The sequence below is a fragment of the Eleginops maclovinus genome, chromosome 20 (genome assembly GCF_036324505.1).
Source record: "Eleginops maclovinus isolate JMC-PN-2008 ecotype Puerto Natales chromosome 20, JC_Emac_rtc_rv5, whole genome shotgun sequence".
Classification (NCBI taxonomy): Eukaryota; Metazoa; Chordata; class Actinopteri; order Perciformes; family Eleginopidae; genus Eleginops; species Eleginops maclovinus.
In genome coordinates, this window is record NC_086368.1 from 29,583,932 (window position 1) to 29,593,588 (window position 9,657).

The following is a 9,657-nucleotide window of genomic DNA, read 5'->3' on the forward strand; positions in this document are numbered from 1 at the left end:
CTGCTCTGCATGAATGAGGTGTGAATGGAGGAATGTAAAGTAGTGTGTGAAGCTTTGAGGCGTCCAGAAGACCTGATGCAGAGATGCATAAGTACAGAACGTTGTTTGCAGCTTGATTACTCTTTTCATAATTGGTTGGGTGAAACAATAGAAGAAATGATATATATATAATGTCATGAGAGGAGCTGATTGTGTAAAGGTGTGTGGGCCCCATGACAAATGCTCATGCTAATGCTAACTGGGACCCTCATAAAAGACTGTACCCATCTTACCGTGTGAAGTCTAGCTCCCCCTTTCAGTGTGCGACATCCCCTCGCTCCGAGTCTCAGTCTTCTTCAAATGTCCCCCCTGTTCCTAGAAAAGTAAAAAGGAATGTTTTGTTTACTTTTAACCCTTCGCTGGCCCTTTTGTCCGGCCCTGATCTGTTCATCCTCTGCCTGTGATCTCTGCTGTGGAAAGCAGATCCCGGTGACGTCGGCACACACAGACAAAGGGAAGCTTCCTGGACGGGATTACAGCGTGACTCAGGCCGGCGTTGGGTTTCCCAAAGGCTTCTTTAGACTCTGCTTTCACACCACGAGTTGTTGAAGCGCTTTACTTTGGAAACCTGATGCCTTCCCTTTAGGTGTGACACCAACGAGGTAAATATTTCCATTACAGTAAACATGTCAAGGTTTCCAATTAATCCACCATAAATGTGTAAAGGCTGCAGGTTTGTTTAAGGTAGGGCCTAGAGATCAAATATTACAGTTTTTTTTTATGATTCTTCAATATAAATAGAGTGTGTTACAGTTATGACACATGTCTTTGTAGGCCGACCCGGAAGTTAGCATCGCAAAGGGCTCCCTCAACAAATAGCGAAGGGATTCCCCATTTGGATTTTAGTATATTGCAGGAAATAATCTCTGTGTCAAACAAACATTTATGATACTTTCCACGTTTTGTTCAGCAGGATAATCTCCACATACTAACACCCCTTCATGATTTCTGAAGTAAAAAGCTAATGTTGGGCTATAAAGGAACTACAGCACGGTCAAATGACTTCACGTCACCACCGCTAAGCTAAAGGAGGCTAATGTTGGGCTATAAAGGAACTACAGCACGGTGACATGACTTCAGGTCACCACCGCTAAGCTAAAGGAGGCTAATGTTGGGCTATAAAGGAACTACAGCACGGTCACATGACTTCACGTCACCACCGCTAAGCTAAAGGAGGCTAATGTTGGGCTTTAAAGGAACTACAGCACGGTCACATGACTTCACGTCACCACCGCTAAGCTAAAGGAGGCTAATGTTGGGCTATAAAGGAACTACAGCACGGTCACATGACTTCACGTCACCACCGCTAAGCTAAAGGAGGCTAATGTTGGGCTATAAAGGAACTACAGCACGGTCACATGACTTCATGTCACCACCGCTAAGCTAAAGGAGGCTAATGTTGGGCTATAAAGGAACTACAGCACGGTCACATGACTTCACGTCTCCACCGCTAAGCTAAAGGAGGCTAATGTTGGGCTATAAAGGAACTACAGCACGGTCACATGACTTCACGTCTCCACCGCTAAGCTAAAGGCGGCTAATGTTGGGCTATAAAGGAACTACAGCACGGTCACATGACTTCACGTCTCCACCGCTGAATAATATAGTTATCTGGTTATTAAAATATCCCAAATGTACGATTATGTAGTCTCATATTGTGATATGGAAATAATATTGATATATTGCCCAGCCCTAATTTCTAACTAAATGTTGACCCTGGTTTTACAAACGTTAAACCCATTTTGTGACGTTATGAAATAGAGAAGAATGCAGAAGTATATTCATACGTGCCTATAAATCACTTCTGACTTCTGAACTGGTTATTACAAGCTGTCTATGCAGCAATTACAGGTTCCAAACTTTACTAGGTGCACTTTTAAACACAACATCTGTCTGTATTGTGCAACCCCACAATAATGTCATCTGATCTAGTAGCTATGGTAACTATTATGCATGAAAAATATCCATGTTTGCACTGATCAAAGTCAGACATTACTTCTGTAAAAATCTACCACATACATTAAATATGTTTGCCACAGAAACATACTGAACCAACATGCACACACGCATGCATACACACACTGAACAAGGTCATAAAAAGGTTGATGATAAGAATACTAAAACCACAACGACCCTTGGTGATCTAGCAACTCCGCCTTCGCCAACGGTGCCTTCACTGGCTCCTCGGATGGTCCCATTTCCAGAGTTAGGAAGTCTTTCTTTGGACTTCTGCTCATGATCTTTCACCTGTTATGCTGAAACAACATGGAGGCTACAAAGAACATGTCTTTTATTGCTCAGAACATTCAAACAACCTATTGATATCTGTTTGAGAGTTCAACCATGACTCCTTTATTTCCCTACATATTTATTCTCACAATGTTAACGAACCTTATTTGTGTAGCCCCCAAACTTCAGATCTTCTCCAAAATGTTTAGTGTACTTCCTTGGCTCATACTACAGCCTTCCACCAAGTTACATGAAAATCGGACCATTCGTGTTTCTGTAATCCTGATGGAAGACTAACTGAACCAAACATACAGTATATCCTCCTGCTTTGAGAATGCAAAGATGGGTTCAGATGATCTTCTTATTTGTTGTCTGCAGGATGCCTGATTAATACATTATGTTTCTACTCCAAAAAGGTCTGATGAATTACACATTTACCTGTAATTATTGGTTGCTTCTTACACTTAATCAAAAAGATGGTTGTAGATGAACATAGATCAATCACAAATAATCGATCAGGTCTCGATAACCTTTGCTTGGGACTTCTCGCACACAGAGGTAAATAAATCCTATTACACTCTGTGTGAGAGACAGCTTTTTGACACCAAAGATCTGAGATAATGATCAGTGCAGGGTGGTTGAGCGACTGCAACATGACATGACTGCTTGATTAAATGTCATCTGTAATGAGTGCTCAGTTTTCCTGCATGTCATATGTTCTGCTCTACATATTTTCTCTGACTCATTTCCCCAGAGGCCCGAACGCCTCACTGAAATAGACTGCTGATGCTTTTCATAGTGGTCCCATTGTTTCATGCTGGGGCTACTTTCATATTTGTATCCACACTGGCTGATCAATTGATGGTTGGTCCATCACTGCTTTATTAACTTGATTACAGACATTTAGGTCCTGAATCCTGGGTTTGGATTCATGCTGTCTTCATCTTCAGACGTTATGAAACATGTCCAATAGTAGCTGACATTAAGGAACAATTCAAACCTCTCCTCATGTTTCTGTTGTAAATGGTAAGATGAACCGGGTTTCATTTCCGGTACCGACCCGTCTTTTCTGTTCTGTTTGCAGCCATTTTTAAAGCGTTACCAACCACTGACAAAGCTCCTCTTTGTTGATCCCAGTTCAACCACTCAAAACCAGTTGAGAAAGGCATCTAACCAGTTATTTAATTTCTTATTTGAATCAAGGGCGTCAGCAGCATTTAGGGGGTCCTCCTCCCCCAGAACATTTTGAAAGAAGAGATGCAATTTCCTGCATTCTGGTGCTTTTACCATGTTTCTAGACTGAAAATGATCTCTGTCCGGATTTGATTGTGAAGCAGAGAAGAACGCTGCACTGAAACGCAGTCATGCACTAATGCTTTTGATGGCACATGTGGGGGGGTCCAAACCACTTTTTTTTTAAGGTGAGGTGGACGTCATTCCCCCTAAATTATTTTGTGGCGACGCCCATGATTTAAATAGTTATTATTAGATCAAACAGAGTGTAAATGTATTTCACTGTACACTATTTAACCTCCCTGTGTATTTTATTCTACTCTCCACATTCTCTGCCTCATTCGGCTTATTGAGTTCATTTCTCTGACATGTTTATACTTCATCTGCATTACTTATAGACTGGTCTAACAACATAACTATTTCACTCTAATTCCTCCTACTCTGTTTCATTTTGCACTATTTGTATTTTCTTATTTCGTCTTACTTCTTATTTATAACATGTTGTATTGTTGGAGGAGCTCGGGACCTGAGATTCTCCTTGCCATAACTACACTGTAGCTACTGTGCACATGGCAATTAAAACCCTTGAACCTTGAAGGATAATATAAATGTGTTCCTGCAACACAAGATAAGATAAGAGATACTTTGTGAATCCCAGACTGGGACCTTTTTGTGTTGCAGCAGCATTATACAATACAAAGCATTGCACATAGCAGAAAATATAATAAAAATAAGGAATACACAATTCTAAAGTATGAAAGAAGAAATAGAAATGAAAATAAACCAGTATTATAAATATATATACATACAGTTGGACTATGAACATAAATAATCAGTAAACTGTCGGACAAGTAAAGACTATTGTTAGCCAAATATAAAGCAGGATATGATATGCATAGCAGGGAATGGAGTATTAAATCAAATATAAAGGTACAATGTAAAGTGAGAACGTTATATAATAATGTTATTAAGGAGCAGAAGATCTGTGCCAGCCAGAGGGGAATTGTTGCACAGAGTTATGGCCGTATGCAGGAATGTTCTCCTGTAACATTTTCAAAGTATGGTAAAAACGTGCTCACTATTCGGATGGAAAAATAACTCATGGTGTTGACACGTGTGGCTTTTAGTTAGATAACTCAACCATAATTAAATACACTACCATGAAACTGAACACAGACTTTCCTCTCAGGATGCATTTTTGTTAGTCCTTTCATATTTTATTTTGTGCCATCACCATGTCAAACTTTGAAGCCACACATTATGTCCAAAAACCTGCAAACTGAACCACGTTGTAATCAGCCTGAGCCTTAATTGGTGTTAACTGCTTCCTGTGTTTTGCCTAAATTACTTAATCCAGTTAAAAAAACGTGAGGGATGAGCAAAGCTAGGGCGGTGTTGCATCATGATGCACAGAGACAGAACTCAGAGCCATTGAGACTCAAGAGTTTGGCAGATTTCATGTCAATCACTAAACGCTAATTAAGGTTCTTCAATCAAGACCAAAGATTTCGTTGGAAAATTTACAAAAAACATTTGTTATTATTTCACATTTTACAACACTCTGCTCTTCTGGGGGGGAGAAAAGACCTCCCACTCTGTTGTAAATTGCAGGAACCACAACTAAAAATAGGTCTTATGGAATTAATATTATAGAGTTACATAACTGGAAAAAAAAGCAGAAGAGGATATCAAATAATAATTAATAACAAACGGGATGTTGTGTTTGGTGTTGTCGTGAACATTTCAATCTTCAAAAAAAAAAAAAGGTAGGTGAGAAACAAAAAAGCCAAAGATACCCAAAATAAAAAACTGGAAAATACAAAATATGATACAAAATAAAATCAGCTGAATGCTCAGAGATACCATCCTTCATAGATGCAGTAATTCACATCTGCCTACCTTTATCTCTGAATAAACTGTGAATGTATTTGTTGGGTTATATTTATCTGTGTTTCATTATGTGGTGCTTTGTGTTTGCTGAAACCCAAACAAACTTAAAAAGTGGAATAAAGTATTAACATGGTAAATCAATAATAATAAAGATAATCATAAACAGCAAATATATAGAGTAGGAAAGATACATATCACAAAGAATCACAACATAAAATAGCCTAGATAAATGAGAATATTCTATAAAAGACCAACAGAAATATATATATATACACTACAGTAATATAAATATGCATACAAAGGATAGTATATGTTTTGCAGTTGTAATATATTATATAATACACATATTGTAATGTCAGGGTTTTAGGAGGATACGTTAAGGGTGTGTGTTGCAACAAATTGTCAAGTCATTGTGAATAACAGAGATAAAGCTCAGGGAAGAAACAGTCAAACGCCACTGCAATAAAAGCAGGGCCCGTCCATCTCGCGCACATTGGAGCATCTTTGTTCGTCTGACGACATCGCGTCGGTAGGCGGGGCGAACTCTGCGCAGAGCGAAGGGGCCGCCGCTGATTGGTCGGCGGGCCGGGCTAACCTAGCGGTATATAATCTGTGAATGTGCAGCTCTGAGCGGCAGCAGCAGGGTTTGCGTCGCACATGTTTAATGGAAAAAAACCAGTAAAGCGAGGGGAACAAAAGCTGCGTGAAATGAGAGAGTGAGCAGAAGAATACACACAACACAGAGCCCCCTAGAAGACCTTCTGCTGAGAGCTGGAGGAGGACATCATTATCCGTGAGTAACCTTCATCTTGAGCTCATATTAAGCTGCAGGAAGTGTTAGTGAAGACCCCGCGGTGTGTTGTGGAGCTTTGTTGATATGGGCAATGTGTGCGTTAAGGGTTCGGGTTTCCTGTGTCCTCAGCTCACTCTGACCCGATGTGAGTCATGCAGTTCAGAGGGAGGTGGGCGGGAGGTCTCTGCACAGACAGGCAGTTACATATGTGGTCACTCCAGTCATGCTGTGGGGCTGCCCCTCTCAGTCGGTTAGTCGACTAAATGGTTGATTGGTCTTTACCGACGTAGATTTTTTGAGGGTTTCTTCCCCGTGCTGAATGACTTATTGCATTATTCAGATTCAGAATAGTTTGTTGTCCATATCATTATTATTTGTCATGTCTTGTATTTATGCAACAATAAAATGAGAGACATTTGAGTTGGATTTCATTTAAGGATTTTTTTAAAACGAATTTTCCAGAAACTGTGATTTTAAAATGGTGCTTATTTCATGATTCTTAGTAATGTCTTGTAATTATTAAAAACTGACGAGTTATTTGACTTAAAACCAAGGACAGTCCTTCCTAATACAGCGAGGCGATACTACATTAGTAATATCACCGTGTAGAAATACTTAAAGTTAAAGTCAAGTCCAAATTCTGACTTAAGAAAATTGCTCCACTAAATATCAATAAAAAACATCAACCATTTTTTTTAGGATTGTGAATGTACCATAACCTGTTAATGAGTATTTGTATCATGTGGTATTACTACTGTGTTAGTGAACTCTGACTGCAGTACAACCACTGTAGGTGCAGTGACTGCTCTGAAGTGTTGGTACTGGTGTAGAAACACTGGAGAAAAAGTCCTGCATTTCAAATCTCAAGTCAAAAAACAGAACACATCAGAAAATCCATTTCTTGCATAACTAGTACTTTTAGCTTTGGATATTACAAGTAGGAAATGCAGTACTTTCACTTGTACTGGAGTATTTGTATAGTGTGCATTAACTTCTGAATACCATCGTTGGACAGTGGCTGATAAAACACAATAAGGCATCCATCATTATAACTCAGCAATATAACATTCATGATTAGGAAACGGGGAGTTATGAATATTTTATGGATCGTGCTAATACTTGTTTTTTGATTTGTTCAGCTTCCCTCCACTTCCTTCTCTGGGTGGAGTTATCAAAGCCTATCAAGTAGGTCTGGTTACCAACCTCTTGATCTCACACAACCTGCAACGTTAAAACACTTGAAGGGTTGCAGGTGATGAGGAGGAGGACACATTTTCAGTAAAATACAACCCCAAACTATTGAGGCAAAAAGTGATCATCATCATCCGGAGTTCTAACGATGTCTTGCATTATCGATTAGTAGCTGATCTATTTGGGGAAATGTCATACGATCATATAGAAGGGAAGTTCCGAATGGTTTTTAATACAAACGTTTCATACATTTAAGAAGGAATTGGCTTTCCTTCTTTAAATGCCGGTACCTTAAAAGACTATCTTTGTAAATGTGAGTCTTGTTCACTAACGCTTATATAATTAGGGTCGACTAATTGATGGTTCCTCTGCAAAAGGTGATGCAACAGCACCGCTTAAGATCCTGTTTTCCAAAAATGTGATCACACATTTCTTTAATGGGAATAATCCATTCAAAGCTTTAAAAAAACCAGTTACAGGGAAACGGTGACTTTCAAACCAGTGCTTATTCATCTGCTGTTTCAACAAAGCACAGGAAGTCCCAAAATTAGCCAAATGTTTTCAGTAATAACACCTATGATAAACAGTAAGTGGGCAGCCCTACTTTATCGGTATTACAGCGCCGTAGTTTGTTATCTTTACAGCCGCACTTCTGCGTCTGCTCCGTCAGTGCAGAGATAATGAAAGTGCCGTTCGGAGCTGCAGATGGCAGATGGGAGACTCGCCTCAGGCCGACTTCAGTGCTGGAACCGTGTGCAGCATTTTAGAAGTGAGAGGGACTGAAACACAGGGAGTGTCACGTAAAAATAAGATACGACTTAAATAACGAGGCGTCTGTGTTTTCAAATAACAGCAGCTGGATGAGACCTGGCGGTATCTGCAGCAGAGGAACATGACTCCTGTTAGAGACACGTTGAAACCGAAGGCTGGGTCTTCTGTTTTTAGGTTTTCTTAAAGTTAATTTACTGGATAAAAACAATTGAGTAGGACCTTCAAAAGTGCACCAAAGTAGGGGGTGCCCACTTTCTTTATTTGGCTGTTTTTCTAACCCTTGTTTTGCCGTCCAACAGAAAGTGTTACTAAATAAATAATATGCTAAGTAATCTGATCATCATACAGTATATTCTTCATCCCTAAATGTCAGATAATGCTATTTTCCGCCTCTCAAAGATTGAGATAATAATCTGATATTTGAAATTGAAAAATAAAGTTAATATTTCTGAGATTCGAGAAACCAAAACAAGTCAATTGAAGATATTTACCTGGACTTTAAGAAACTGGAATGGAGAGTTGACATTTTTTCTGGACAGATTATTTACATTTTTAATTCATCTTAAATTGCATCCCTTCAAAACAGTATTATCTGACCTCTGCTCTGATTGGTTATCTGGATGGCTCTGTTGTGATTGGTCGACCGCTTAGAGACGTTGCACAGTATTATTTTACCATCATTTAAGGAATATCTTTTAGAGAAAACAAAGAAAGATTTGGTAAACTGAAAAAAGAAACCCAGTTAATTAAATGTTTTTATTCTCGTGTTGTAATCTTAAAAGCAGAACTTTGTTGTTGTTGTTGTTGTTGTTGTTGTTGTTGTCTGCTAATAATGGGATGTGAGAGTCAGATTAAAAACCTGTCCAGGTGTCATGAGAGGAGGATATGTAAGAGGGTAAATGATTGAAGGTTACATGGCAGTCACACAGACACGTGTAAAAACACACGAGAGTGAATGAAGAATCGCTGAGTCATTGCTGCCTCGTGTGTGGTTAATAAATTGTGCACCTGGGGAGACATAAACTCACCCTGTATTAGCTTTGTGTTTCTGCTGCCGACATTTGATGCTGCTTTGTTGATGCAGCGGAGAACCAAACCGGTCTGAAATTGCACTTCTATTTGGGTGTAACACATAATGACACCGGAAGACTTCAGACTTTAAAGTTTAATTAAAGTACATTAAAAGCTTGATATTGTGCAATATTTTTATTATAGGTTTTATTTAAAGGGCCTTATTACGCTTTCTACATACTGATATACACCTGAACATCAGCAGGAGAGGACTCTTTAAAGTAGAGACTCTACATACTGATATACACCTGAACATCAGCAGGAGAGGACTCTTTAAAGTAGAGACACTACATACTGATATACACCTGAACATCAGCAGGAGAGGACTCTTTAAAGTAGAGACACTACATACTGATATACACCTGAACATCAGCAGGAGAGGACTCTTTAAAGTAGAGACACTACATACTGATATACACCTGAACATCAGCAGGAGAGGA

The 9,657-nt window shown here is 39.3% G+C and overlaps 1 protein-coding gene across 1 annotated transcript in view; it reads left to right on the forward strand.

Moving 5' to 3' along the window:
* The first annotated feature begins 6,008 nt into the window (after positions 1-6,008).
* osgn1 (oxidative stress induced growth inhibitor 1) overlaps positions 6,009-9,657 on the forward strand; it is a 17,325-nt gene continuing 13,676 nt past the window's right edge. The window contains exon 1 of the mRNA XM_063910811.1: positions 6,009-6,184. The gene's annotated coding sequence lies outside the window, so the exon portion shown is untranslated. The remainder of the gene's footprint in view (positions 6,185-9,657) is intronic.